Here is a 15,969-nt window from a genome sequence, read left to right as displayed (position 1 = left end):
GAAGAAAATTTTCCACCTCACCTCACGGCTAAACAACGATGTAGGAATAAATGGAGTATGTTTTTCTGAATCGGAAAATTTTCATCACTGGTGCCACGTTTGGGTGAAGATGTGACGAATTGAAGCTGAAATGGTCTACAGGATGATGATGAAAATGCTGGGCGGATGATAGAGGTGTGAAGATCTCCTGTAAGGTGGAAGCAAAAGCGTTAGCCTTTCCGCGGTCTGTGTGCAATTCCTGATCGAGACTTAGAATAGGATATGAGGCTTTAGTAAATTTACCAGCTAATGTGGAAGAAAGGGTATTGCACGTTTTAATCCACTGTCCTAATTTGTATGCTCGAAGGTAATTACTACTGCGCGATGGAGGGCTCTATGGTGCTGAAGAGATTCACGGTTGCCAGTGCGAATGTATTCTTTATAAAACTGACGGGAACGTTTAAAAAGAGGAAGAAAGTGAGGATGGAGCTTAGGAGAATGAGGTGAACGTCATATGAGGGATTAACTGCTCGGACGCAAGTCGTACATAAGTGGTGATAGAGGCTAGTGTGAAGTATAATTCATCTTCAGGAGAAGGGGGTGATTACTGACAGGGCATTATTTAAGTAGCTTCGGTAGTTGGACCAGTCTGCTTTTTCATAGTGAGGAATCACTCGTGGAGGAGCAGGTTAAAGATAGGAGGAGTACATCCTTGGAAGCTGAGTTTGCTGCTTGGCGGAAACGGGTAATACTAAGGAAGTTTCCTCGACTGCTGGACCGGCAATTTCAGAGCCTCAGAATAGGATTTAAAAACTGAGAAGCCACGTTAATTTGCCGGGTTATCTCCATGACAGTTGCCTCAAGTGGCGGGTGTGGAAGAGTCTGCTTTACTGCAGGATTGGGCGAAATGAAGTTAACCACATTTGAGACAGCGCGGGTGTGCGTGGCACGTATCTTGTGAATGCCCCAAGCGTTGGCATCGATAACATTGCACTACTAAGGGAGGCTTGTATGGTTCGATGTGGACCTTGTAATGAAGTAGGTTGATAGTAGCATATATCTCCTTAACAGCTGCAATTCGTTCCAAAGCAACCAAAAACAGTGGCATCATAATTTTCTTGTCATCTGTCTTGCTTTTGCGGGACATTTGGTGGACGTTTTTTGGTTGGTAACCGAGACGCAATAGTCTTTCCTTCAGATCGTCTAACTCGGTGTCTATAGGCAGTTTTCGGACAACTACCTTATTAGGCCTTTCATTTTTCGCCACGACTGTTGCATACTCAGTTTTTGTTTGTTCGCAATAAGCCTTAATAGAATTATAATCATCACTGTTTGCTGCTTGAATTCGAATACGCTCCTTGTTGGGCTGAGGTAGAGGGGGCTCCTTCAATGCTCATGATTAGGTCTTTATAAAGGTGAAGGTCAAACGTTTCGGAGGTCTAAGCGTCTTAGCTCCACCTTCTAACTTATGATTTCAACATTTTTATTTACGTTTATTTGTGACTTAACGTTCAACAAAGACAAATAATGTTTTAAAGAATGTGTACTTTAAATAAGTTATTTAAATAGATTATTTTTATAATGCTTATTAGTTATAATTATTGTCCAAAAACTTTGTATTTTAATACGTCTTCTTCAAAATCAATGAAAAGCAGTTGTGCTGCCAAATTTTGAGTTCTTTTAAACTATATGTTTGCGGACGTTTATAAGTTCATGGCCAATGCTTTCGACAATGAGATCACGGGAACTACAGTCATATGAAAGATGACATTTTCGCTGAGCGATTTCAAATTTTGTGAACATTGTCCAGTTGTAATTGAATATTTATAAAAAGATGAATTTTATTTTGTTATTACCGTTTTACGGGTAAGCTGGATATGTTGAAATTAAAAAAAAACTAAGCATCGTATCCTACGAGTTATACAGCCCAACACAACATAATTGTTTATAGATGTTGTATATTTCTCAGAGGTTTGTTTCATGGGGAAATGATAATTAAAAACGAAGAATAATCATTTCTCTGGTCTGATATGAATCTTTATTGTTTGGAGTGTTTTGCTGAATAAACACCGTAATTCATTGACTTTATAATTACTTGTTTGTGTATTGTATTTACTTATTACATACTGCATGCAAGAAGAAAATAAACAATGGTCGTACATGAATTAAAAACTCCAACCGGAAGTAGGCTCAAATTTTGCAACAACACTTGTCTGCAAAGGAATATGTACAGATGTTGTGAGGAATGACAAGGAGATTCATTCTGTGTAAAGAGCGCAGCTGCAGCTAGTTTAAATATTAAAATACTAGGTTTATGTTTTGCCTCCAATCCTTTCGACAATAAGATCTCGATAACCAAAAGTGCTAGAAAGGTGCCGTTTTCGCTGTTGATTCCGAGTTTTGTGTAGATTGTTCGGTTGTAAACGAATATTTAAAAGATGATACATATTTAGGGGGACACTGGAAATGTTGAAACTTTAAAAAGATAAATCGTCGTACCCTGTGAGTCAAACATTCTAATACAACATAGTTTTTATAGGGGTTGCATATCTCTCAGAGATGGTTTGTTTCATGTCCAAGAGATGGTGAAAAACAAAGAATGATCATTTCTGCAGTCTAAGATGAATCTTCAATGTTTGCAATGCTTTTCCCAAGGAATATCATATATCACTGACATTATAATTAATTGTGTGGTAACCAGAGACAGCCCAAGGAGTGTCTTGGAGCCACCCTGGTCAACTTGTAATGAAATTATTCTTAATAAGTATTTCGTGCCGTGTCCTGCGCTCTAAAATTCTACTATTTCTTTGAAATACGCCTTCTGATTACGTTTCCTAATACATTTTTCACTTTACCTCCGAAAAACTAGGGTTATATTTTAGACTAATGTAAAGGCCAAAGGGGGTTCTCGGAGGCACCCTGGTCAACTTTTAATATCATTATTCTGTATAGATATTTCTTCCTCTGTCTTGAGCTCTAGAACTCTTCTACCTGTTTGAAGTACACCCTCTGATTACCTTTCCTAAGCATTTTTTTTACTTTACGTCAGAGAAAATAGTTTTTTTATATACTAATGTAAAGCCCCAAGGCATGATTCTGAGGTTCGTGTTGAAGTCTGTACTTTTCTAAGTATTTGATACTGTTCATTTTTTATTACCATTGACAAAAGATGTCATAGCAAAGTAGTGACTAGCCTTTCTATTAATGATGGAAACTACAAAAGGTAGCGGTGGGTTCAGTAGTTTGCATTTGCAGCAGGGGGTCTCAGAGGCAACCCTTGGGCCTTTTTGGGTAAAATTAGCATATGCTTTCTTGGATTAATGTATTTGCTTATTACATACTGCATGCAAGAAGAAAGAAAACATTGATCATATATGAATTGGAAATTCGAACCGGAAGCAAGATCAATCTTGCAAACCGTGCAAGATATTGAAAAAGTAATTCAAAATAATTTTCCCTTTATTGTCCTTGAAGATTTTTCTCAAGACGTCTTACTAAATGTTGCTTACGTTTATATTTTGGCTTTTTTGTACCCCTAAAAGCGATCGGAATGTACCACAAAGTGATATATATTAGAGTCAAGTAATATAATACCAAATGTTTAAATTTGGCAATTTCTAAATTTTAGGGGTGGGCCAAGGTACCCTTCCCAAATTTTAAAGGGGTGCATTAATGTGCCCATGTCTTATGAAAGAAATAGATCTCCTGTACACTTCCATATAACGATATAAGATACTAACACCTCATGAAAGGGTCAAAATCTCCCGAAATTTTAATTTTTTGGCAATTTTTTACCAAAGAAAGAGAACGACAAAGACCACCAATACTAATAGAGGTACATACTATGGTTCTAGGCTACCATACCAAAATTTGTGGGGTGGGCCAAGGTACCCCTTCCAAAATTTTCAAGAGGTGCATTAATGTACCCATGTCTTGTGAAAGGGAATGTAACCCTGTATACGCCCATATAACCATATAGAGTAATAAGACCTCATTAAAGGGAATAAATTAAATAATTTTTAGTTTTGGCAATTTCCAAAATTTATGGGGTGGGCCAAGGTACCCCTTCCAAAAGTTTCAAAGGGTGCATTAATGTACCCAGGTCTTGTGAGAGAGAATGTAACCCTGTATACGCCCACATAACCAAATAGAATAATAAAACCTCATCGAAGGGGATAAATCAAGTCAAAATCCTCCGCAAGCAACTTTTTACCCATAAAAGGGAACGACAAAGACCCCCAATACTACTAGAGGTACATACTATGGTCCTAGGCTATTACACCGAATCTTTTGATTTGTTTTTTTTAATTTAAGGGGGGTGGTCCTTGGTACCCCTACGAAAATTTAGGGGGTGGGCCAAGGCACCCCTATCAAAATTTAAAGCGGTGGTCTTAAGTACCCGTAGGTAATTGACCTCCGGCCAACGTCATTGACCTTTCACCTAGGACGTCACAAATGTTGGGTTCAAAGTCTAAGACGCGGTAGGGTGAGGCCTATACTACTTACACAATCCGAACCTAATTGCAGGAACTACAATGGAAATAGCAATCGTGGCACTTTGCCAGGAAACAGGTTCACAGGCAGAAATTACCAACATAGAAATCGGAATACTGTAACAGAATATAGCAAAGAAAGAAAATACACAGAACTGTCGAACACAGTGTAATATTACCGAATTATCAGATTGTAGTAATTTAAAATATGTCCAGTATGCGCGGAAAGGGTCACAACCAGGTCAGCGTCTGATGTACCCGACCTTTCGTCTGAAAATGAAACCAATCTTAAAATTTTAGATAATAATGATAATTACCATTACATTCCTATTGCTAATTGTCATTGGTTGTTTGATGGTGAAACAGAAAAGGTAAACACGTCTGAAGATGATTTTGCTTTTCTAAAAGCGTTTAGTACTGCTAAAATACATGTCGAAATTAACTGAATTCCTCCCCAAGCTCTGATTGATACCGGAGCTACAGTATCACCTCTGTCTTATGGAATTTGGCGTGAACTTAAAAAAAGATTACTCTATTTTCAGATTGTAAAAGAAGATAATTTGATATTAATCGATTATACACGCAAACATAAGAAAAGGCTTATGGGTAAAACACAAATAGCAATTACTATACAAGTTTATAAAATTACGATTCCTGTCCTAGTTATCAACGAATTGAATGAAAATCTATAAATAGGACTAAACTTTAAATCCCAATTACATATACAATTTTAGATTTTGAAAATAAAACATTTTCAATTCGTACGGTAAACGATAAAATTGCTCAAGAGCTAATTCCTGTTAGTGACAGCATTGCTTGTTAATGCCAACCGTTTATAAATAATGTATTAAGTATCACATCAGATGATAAGGATAAAACCAATGTCAAGGAAATTTTAAAAGAAGAGTTAACTTCCTAGATAATGGGATAAAATTATAAATCATTGATAAGGATTTTATTCTGATAAGAATTTTATATTACAATTTAGAGATATTCTTTATAACCATAAAAAGTATCTTAGCTTACACCTGGATGTTGCAAAGATTTCTTTTTTGATCTTGAAGTCGATACCAACGATCCCATAGTAACAAAGTCCTACATTGTGCCTTAACGATTTATTGAAAATCTGCGAAAACAAATATCAGAAATGCTGAAGGACGGTATAATACGACCTTCCCGGAGTATTCATTTCAACCCTTTACACGTGGTTCCCAAAACGGATGGTAAACATTTGAGAATAGTTTTGGATTTGAGAAAATCGAATTCTCACATAAAATTGTAACAAGTGAGGTATCCATCCGTGGATGAAAGTCTCAGCTCATTACAAGGCAATGCGATATTTAGAAATATTGATCTCGTAATGGCTTACAACCAAATCTTGTTAGGGAAAACTCAAAACCATTTACTGCTTTTTCGTTTGAAGGAAAATTGTATGAATGCAAACTTTTTTCGGATTAATTAATGGTAGTGCTGATTTGGCGTCATATCTGAACAAAGTAATAGGACAAAACTTACGTACTAATATTGTTTATTATACTGGTGGCATTTTGGTTATGGGGAATACTCCCAATGATTATCTGAAAAGTCTGGACACAGTTCTAGAACGATTAAAAATTCAGGGTTGGCTTTAAATATTGAAAAATCAAAAATTTTCATAGAGTCGATTTAATTTTGGGGTTATTGTCTTGCTGCAAGCGGAATGTATTATAGTAATTCTAAAGTGCAAGCCATTAAGGATTTACCTGTTCCTATCAATGTAAAGGAAACACGACAAGTTCTTGGTTTATTTAATTGGTTAAAAGATCCATACCTCGATTTGCGGAAATTGCAAAACCCTTGTTGTAAATAACCAAGACGGAATACCATGGCAATATGGCAATTTAAATGAACAGAGTTTTAACAAATTAAAGATGTGCAATATGAAAAATATTCGCTTAAACCATCCTAAGTATGATTGTCCATTTACGTGGAATGTGATGGTTAATTGTTTGGAATTTCTAGCATACCGTGTCAACCAAATCCTACAACAAATTAACTAGCTGTCATACATTGCGTTAGCCGAACGTTAAAGAACGCCGAAAAGGGATATATCACAATAGAAATTGAATTACATGCTGTGCGCTTTTCATTGCAAAAAATCGCTCCATATCTCAGTGGATGTCATTTTACTGTTATAACTGATCACAATTATTTATGACATCTTAAGAAAGTACAAGGATATAACAGTCGTTTATTAAGATTGTCCCTTGAACTTCAATCTTTTGATTTTGACGTTCAGCATACAAAAGTTATTGATAATGTTCAAGTAGATACATTACCTAGATTATTTCTATATGGGAATAATCAGGTATTATCTATAAATGCATTCAAAATCATACAAGAAGAAATATCCAAAATTTCTTTGGAGGAGTGTCAAGAACATCAAAGAAAGTATGAAGTATATGCAAAAAGTATACATCATTTAACATCTTGTTCTGGAAATTGTGATTGTCCTCGTACTTGGAATGCTTTATATCGAATGTCTATTGGTTTATTATTAATCAACGATTTTAAATATGAACATAGGAAAAAATTTCTGTTCCACTGATATTTGGTACCTCGTATATTAAAGGCAAACCATGATGATTTGGAACATTTTGGATATTTGAAAATGTATTTTTTGATTAACAAATTTCTCCATTGAAAATCTTCCAGATCACAAATGAAAGATTATATCAATGATTGTGAGGAATGTAGGGAAAACAAACACAATTATCAATCGCTTTTTAAATGTATGTTGACGATAATGCCTGAACGACGTCATTCTTTTATTTCATTAGATTTGTATGGACTTCTTTCAAGAGCGTCCACAGGTGAAACTTTTCTTTTCACGGTTATGGACATTTTACCCCAACATTCACGCATGGCATGGCCACACAACAGTTGTAATATTGAAACATCTTTGGGACATATCGCAATTTATGTTGTAATGTGGAAACGTGGATATCGCACGGACATCCTGTGGCATATCCCAAGAACGTAACCAAAACGGATATATAAAAATTCGAATCGACTAAGTATCTAAGGAGTTAAAATTCTACAGAAGGATCTTTTCGGCGCCTTTCCAACTGCTATGTTGAAGCACTGCCGACTTATTTTCAACACAATATTTGTTCCCAGCACGGAGGTAGTATATATACACAGTGAGGCAGAAGATCGTAGCCCATATACCAACTCAGTTACACATATGAAAACAAGGTAAGTTATGTAAGGGTATATTTAAATTCCAGCAAGTTTTGTTTCTATAATAATGTACCGCTCAATAAAGAAAATACGTTACCATTTGTCATGTTGGACAATATGAATGAAAGAATAAATGGCTTGAAATTAGCTACACGATAAATAGGAAACTTCAATATCCACGTCAGTGGCGTAGCAACAGCGGGTTTGGGTAGAGAGCAGATAAAAAAGACGCAAAATTGAGTCCTCATTATATCTTTCATTGTGTCTTACTTTCCGTTCTCTTTAGTACAAATAATTTCAAACCACATTTTGTTTCATTCAATTTCATTCATATAGTGGCAACGTTATACTTTTCGTTATTATTGGGCGGTATATTAATATAAAAACAAAACAACTGTTGCTGGGATTTAAAATATCCTTATATATATTATCTTATTTTCATATCTGCAGTAGTAAACGTGTTGGCCTACTGTGCTCTGCTCACAATGCATCACAATGTATATATACCGTCTCCTTACTGGGAACAAATAATGGGTTGAAAGTAGCCGGCCAGGCTGCAACATAGTAGTTGAAAAGACGGTGGAAGGACGACCTGCCACAGGTAGAGGTCAGGTCGGCAAAGGAGAGGTAAACCAACGGCATTGGCTGTAAAAAGACGTCGGGAAAACTCCAGCTCGAGGTTGATTTACATTTGGCACAGCGACAACATAGCTGTAGGCAGTAAGGCGTTCCAAAGGCTGGTTTAGGGTCGGGAATTAGGCGGCCTTGCGCGTATGTCGTCGCGAAAACAACGGTGACACTGAGGCTCTCGTTTTCTTCGGCTGGAAGTCGGATCTGTGACCGTTCCTGCCGTGACGTCAGAGTCGCGGCTACATGCCACCTCTGAGACAAACCGGTAGAAAAATGGGTTTAGTGCACAGAGTACTATATGATCCGCGTGTGGGTTCCCGACTCCCTACCGCCGGCCTGCTACAGTCGAAAGATTCCTCCTGCTTTCCGAGCGTGATTTCAGCATGAGGTTAGTTCGGATTCTACAGTAAGTTGTAGATAACGTCTCATATAGATTCGCTACAGAAACGTATGCTAACTGCACCACTGGCGTTACTAGAATTTTTTTGGTTTCGAAGACTGAAACCTTCTTTTGGGGGCAGATTCAGAGACATTGTTAGCGAGTGCATTACAGAGCACGACCCCAAAACTTGGCTTAGCCCCGCAAATATTTAAGATCACAAACACACATATATATGTTAATCTCTCTCTCTCTCTCTCTCTCTCTATATATATATATATATATATATATATATATATATATATATATATATATATATATATATATATATATATATATAAAATATTCTACAAAGGTTATTTATTCGATTTAAAAAGAAAATAGTTGTAAAGGTATAGAAGAGACTTTGATGGTTGTTTGATTTTATCTCACTGTTACCACTATTATATACGAATATTAAAAAGGTATTTCATAGTCACATCTCTGATTGCATCATAATGATAAGTATGCATCAAAATATATTCTTGTTTGTGAAATTGATCGTTTCGTTGATATTCAAAAAAATATACAAGAGGTGTAGATTATACATACTTTCGTTTTCTATTTTTCTAGTCATATGAATAAATTTGTTTTTCAAATTTAAATATTCGTTTTCTGCTTATTTAAATTAATATTAGACAGTAACACATCAATGTAAGATTAATTAAATTAGAATTTGCTCCCATAATTTAGCAGGATTGCTTCATGGCAGTACTTCTGACTTCTGATCTAACAAAAATTGCAATAGTCAAATCGAAGAAATTTCTAGAAATGTACGAAATTTAAATTTGAGATTTAAATTGCGTTGCAAATGCTAATCGAAATTGTGCTACTGTTTATTATAACTTATTTTTTATTGTCGAATACTCTGAAATTAGCAATTCTTAGAACACGAGGATAATCGTTGCAGTTCTATGAATTGGATGTAGGAAAACAAGGTAAATGCTCTCATTAAATTCTGCAGTTTTGTAGTTTACTTCTAATTATTGTTTTCGGAACTTAATTTAACTTCTTATTTTGTTATTACTGCATGAGATTGTAATATTATTCTTAACTCGTCCGGATTTTCTGATTTGGTGGAACAGGTAACGTGAATACAAACTAATCAAAATTACCACACAAGTGTTTTATAAAATGGTGGATTCTATCCAAGATCTTGTTACTATAATTGATGTCTCTAATTGTTATAAATACTCTAAAAATGCAGCACAATATACTTTTCTAATGAACACCCATTTACACAGTTTACAATAAAGAAACAATATATTTTACTTCGTCAATGATTATTTTATTAGTACTCAAGACAGAAAAGGGCTATCCAAATATTTTAATTCATTTCTGAATATTTCCTCATTACGATTTTCTTTATCTCCTTCATTTGTCCATGTCAGTTTGTAATATGAAGCAGTTTACTACTTTAATAAAATTTGCAACACCTCTAACAATAAAAGATTATTTGTAATGTTAAAATTGGGAAACAATACTGAAAATTATGATTTCAGTTTATATTTATTGAATTTCAGAAATATAGCTCATATCATTTTTTAAAATAAAGCCGTATGAAAACTAATTAACTCATATTTTGTATATTTGCAACGGAAAAAAGAACCAAAATTCACTAAAGTCTTAAAAGCTTTGATGGTTATTTTTTTAATAATTGTGAGTTTTTAAAAGGTACTTTTTTACTAATGTATAAAAATTGCCCAAATGAAAAGGCTCCAACTCTAGCTGAAGACTTATTTACTGTGTGCATATGTGTGCAATATATAATATGCGAAGCAGAATTAACATTGAACATGATTCCTGCACATAACTGCCATTAATGTTGATCCCAGTGCGTGAGAAATGAATGGATTGTTTCAGTGTGAAAACAGTTGGGTTACGGAGCAAATTTCTAACATGTGAATCGTTCATGTTTGGGTGACTGTTTTAAGGAAGCGAAGAGGTAAAATCACATTGGGAGATGCACCCTTTCTACAGGAAGAAATTGTATTACAGCTCATTGCTTTCATCGGAGGAATCTATGATTCACCCGTCCATGCGGTGAAACAACTTTCTCCTACTTAATATATAACGTCTAAGCTGCTCGTTATATCTGAAACTGGCACACCGTACTCTATCTGCTAAGCACAGCGCATCATCTACCAGTGATCATATGTACCCTCTATAATTCAATACAATGTTGCCACAGTAGAAATATCCTTTTCATTTTTACAGGTCATATAAGTTTTAATTGGATGCAAATTGGTAAAAGCGAGGTACCAGATTACTTAATTTTTCGAGTGTTTTATAATGTAGAAAGAGTTCGGATTATGTTACATTAATTTCATGTGTATATTTATAAAAGAAAATAATGATTCATTTTTCAAATTGTACTTGATATGCTTTTGGTTTGTTGTTAGAAGTAGGCTCAAAATACAAATTAAATATCCGCTAAGATTTTTTTTACGTTTTAATGGGTAAATATTTTAATTCACTTGGTATTATTTGAACATTTCCATAATAACAAGGCTAAATGCATTGCAATATATTTGTTTTTTTTTAAACTCGGAAAACGATACCTACGGAAAAATTCCAACTGATTAGTTAAAATATTATAATTTATGTCCACAAATTTATGTGATGGTAGACTTTTATGTGTGTTCTAAACTGGTTTCAATACACACAAATTTCTACCGACCCATCAACTTGTAAAAATGAAATCTAGATATCTTAGCTCACAAGAGTTGAAAAGTTTCAGTGTGCAATTCTTCAGTTTTGAAGAAAGAAATTTATTTTAAACCGAAGGTTTTATCGTGGTAATGAGGAAAATATATTCAAAAAGAATTTAAAATATTTCTCGGCGAAAACGAGAAATTGTTAGATAATATTTAATGTACGTTCTGAAATTAAGTACAATAACAAATCAAAAACATATTAATCACTAGTTGAAAAATGAAGAGTAAATGTTTTCTTTCTTAGCATACATTCATATCTGAAACTAGTCTAATACTTTCTAAACATTTTCTACTGTTACAAAAAAAGAAAACTGGCTCGGAAATATTTTAGATATTTCTACCTAATATTCTCTGAATATTTTCTACCGTGTACAAATTATATTCTCTAAATATTTTGCCATTTACAGAAATATTCTCTAAATATTTTCTAAATGATCAGAAAATATTCTCCAAATATTTTCTGTGATATATAGAGCATATTTACTAAATTTTTTTTTCATATATGGAAAATATTTTGTCATATATAGGAATATATTGTGGAATTACTGTTGGTAGTGTTCAGAAAGTATTCACAAAGTATTTCCATATACAGAAAATGTTTTAATAGCCATTCCGTTAAGATTGTAGAAAAAGTTTCAAATAGATTTTCAGTAATGTCTGGACATCGTACACAAAACATTTTTTGGATAGCGTTTCTAACGGCTTATAAAATATGTCTACAACGTTTGTGAAAGCATTGTGAGAATATTTTAAGTATTATTTGGAAATTATTTTTAACAACAAATGTAATATATTTCCTTAAGGAAAGGAGGATACATTTTCTGAAGGAAAATGATGGCGCATTTTAGAAACGTTTTGAAAATATTTCATTGCTGTTTGCGTATGTTGCAACAATTGTCAAAATGCCAAGGTAGTAGACGTAGCGCATGCATATGTTATTGTTGCTATACTTTATGTTCTTATTCCACTTTTGTTGCGATGAGTTTCATTAAGTTGGTATAATATTAGGAAAGACGAATTTACTAATTATGAGCAAATCAAACAAGCACGCATTAAAGATTTCGCAGCAGAAGCTACAGTACAACACAGGCTATCAACCTGTAAGAGTACTAGGTTCGATCCCAAGTTACATAGCTACGTACATGATTTCGCGCTTGAACAATTCCATGAACTTTTAGAATTGACACCGCAGTTACCTGAATTTCTAATACAGACGTAATACAGACTTTACCTAATAGATTTGAAACTGAACTTTTCCTCCATTTATGTAACAATGTAAGGAAAATGTTTGGCCGCAATCCAAAATTAGACATTTTACATGCTCAGTAAAGTCGTAGAGAGGAAAGATACAAGTAGGGTAATAACTATAATGGTAATCAAAATTCCAATATTCAATGTAACCAACGAAATTTCTCGTATAAGAAGAGTAATAACCAAAGTTACCAGGATCAGAGTGTAAACAATATAACAGTTGAAAGGAATCAGAACCAAGGCCGTATGCGACATGACTATTGTAACAGAAATAAAAGAAGTAAATCACGGTCAAGTAATCAGAGATATAATGAGAAACAATACAGGAATCGTAACCTGAGTGACATGAAGATTATTTTTGTACGTAGAGGTAACCATTATAGAAATAAGGAGTTATAAAGACAAAAATAGTAATTATAAAAAAAGAAAAAGATAACCAAGACTTGGTATGTTGATACAAATGTTTCTTCCAGGAAAGTGACGTATTTCTTTTAATTTTTGTTTCGCTTTAGCTTTTGATCAAAATATATGCACACGAAAAGGTGAACAAGGCATTTCCTTTAAACTTCTTTTTGCTTCCAACTTTTAACTACTCAGAAAACGCCAGATATCACATTTTTCTTTCTTGTTTGTTTTGATAAGACAGCCGCTGGATTTTCGACAACCTGTTTATGCCTAAGAAGAGCAGCAAGATATAACAGCGCATTGATTCTTTTCCTCTTTTTGTCTTTACTCAGTTTCGTACTAAATACTTTAACTAGCTATTTATTACTGTTCAAACCTTATCAATTACTTACTTTTTGTTTAATGTCATAAATTTTTATTATTATCATTTCAGCTGTGTGAATGTAAGAATTCTAGTAAAAATTAACGCATTCTAAATGCGCAAGGGAATTGCATTTCAAACGCAATCTGAAATCTTGGCGAAATTTCCGCACCCTTAGCCAATGGGAAGATATTTTGGCTTTATAATAAATTCTTTTATTAAGTGTTTTAAATTTTAGTATTCTTTTCAGGATCCCTTCCCATTTTCTACATTCTTAAATGTTATTACATATGATTTACATTAATGTTTGATTTTCTTTTTAGAATTAAGAAAGATATCAAGATGCCCAGTATAAGAAAATTTTTAGTTGTTATTTATAGATACATTAGTATATTTGAAATTGAAATTTAGTACTTAATCTTATGTGCAGAATATGAAATTTTACAACTATAATCAATGTTAAATTTCTTTTTTAGTGTTAATATTAGATTTTCATATTCATTTTGAAGTCTTTATTGTAATTTTGTTGAATCTCATTTACGTCATTTACCCGACGTTGACTTATTTGAATTTCCAGGATGTGACGTGATATATTTCGATCGAATAGAAAAGTTTAGAAAGGAAAGTAGTTTAAGACTTAAACGAGTGAAACAGGCATTTCCATGTTTGTTATTGGTATGTGCAGGAATGTCATGTGTATAGTATATTTTCCCAAATAAAGCAATACGTTTTCATTTTAGAAGGAACTATATGAACACATATTATGATGTTGAATGGTCGTCTTTCTTCCATATTGATATATATATGGAAATATGTTTAATTCCTATATTTTCTTGTGATTTCTGATTAAGGTTCTTTTAGTCTTTTACAGTCATCTTCGCCACCGTAGAGAAACTTCTTCGCGCAGGATATTTTAGGAGGATAAATATATTTTTTACAGGGATGTAATATTTCCTCTAGCTGCAATTCTATTGCAAAATTGGATGTGGCTAATCCATTGGATATTCCGTAGCTAACTGTGTTTTTGCCTTCAATCGTAAAATATAGTTTTCCATTTCTTTTCTTCCTTCACAGTAATGTATATTTTGGTATGTGTATTTTTATGATTTTTTCAGTATATTTTATGGTCTAACAATACTCCAGTAAATATTTTAGTGTTTATGAATCGTAACTAGATTGTATACTCATATGCTAATATGTCATAATGTTTTTTGTATTAATTTTGAGAATCTTCTATTTTAGTCACAGTATGTCCCCGAACTATTTGAAACTTGTTAGCAAAATTGTTATCGCTGTGGAAGATTTTTACAAGTCAACATGGCCAAAGGTGATACGAATACATAATAAGGTTAATACGAATCTTTAGGTTTCAGCCATAGCAAATGGTGTGGAGGATTTTCTTCCAGAAATCAACATGTCCAAAGATTTTGAATACAAATCTTTAGGTTTCAACCATACCATTGATCAAGGATGATTTTTTTCAAAAATCGACATGGCCATTATTTATGAGGTATCGGCCGTCTCAGAAATATCGATATAGATCTCGAAATATTAACCTTTTTTCTTTCTTACCAACAGCATGAAGCTATAAAGTTTTATGAAAACTACTTTATATCAATTATATCATATGCTCGATGTCTTTGAATTTTAATGTGTTAATAAGAACGTTTTGAATATTTTTTGTTGCGAAGATGCCTAAGAAAGTTTGACTGTCTTGGAATGACATGACTGTTTCGTAGGGATTTAGTTTTGGTTTCTTACGCCGACCAAAAAGTTGTAATGTTGATGACTATATTTTTGTTTGTTTCCTATGTTTTTTTGCTAAGTCTTGTGTATTTTGTCTTGTAGAGACATATTTTTACGATGCTACGAGAGCATTTTGTGTGTTTACACATTTATCCCTTAGGTGGAAAACAGAAAGAAATCAGTACGTTATGTTCCAGGGTACATACATGTATTTTACTGAGTATTAGTTTTTATATTTCAGTTATGTATAGAAAAATTTGTATAAGTGCCTATGGTCGCAGGCCTTTTCACGTTTCTAGGTTTGCATCCCAGGTGTTGATGGCACATTTTGTGTGTAAGTACCTGTAGTATAACACATTTTCCCACCTATTGTTTTGGTTAGTTCATGGTGTATTGACCATTTATTTTCAGGAATGTTTGGACTAGTGAGTCAACTCGCTTGATTGAGGCCTTTGAAAAACTTGGATCAACACTGTATAATTTTCAACGTTTTATTAATATGTTCTTTTGCAGATAATACCCACACATTCTGGTAACCCTACAATACTTACGTGTTTTTTTCGGAAGTGAAAAACGATTGTTATTCTATTCCTAAGCTAATAATAACTTTGTTGTATTGAGCATTATTGAATTAAGGTCTCGATTTTCTCATGGCCAACAGATGTCACTTTGATCTTATGGCGTACCGAATTTTCTTCATACATGTCAACGAGATCGCAATTCTTTTCTTGATATGCAGGTTTATGA

The sequence above is a fragment of the Thermobia domestica genome, chromosome 3, assembly GCF_964235325.1.
Source record: "Thermobia domestica chromosome 3, izTheDome1.hap1.1, whole genome shotgun sequence".
Taxonomy (NCBI): Eukaryota; Metazoa; Arthropoda; class Insecta; order Zygentoma; family Lepismatidae; genus Thermobia; species Thermobia domestica.
Note: the sequence above shows the minus strand (reverse complement) of the source record.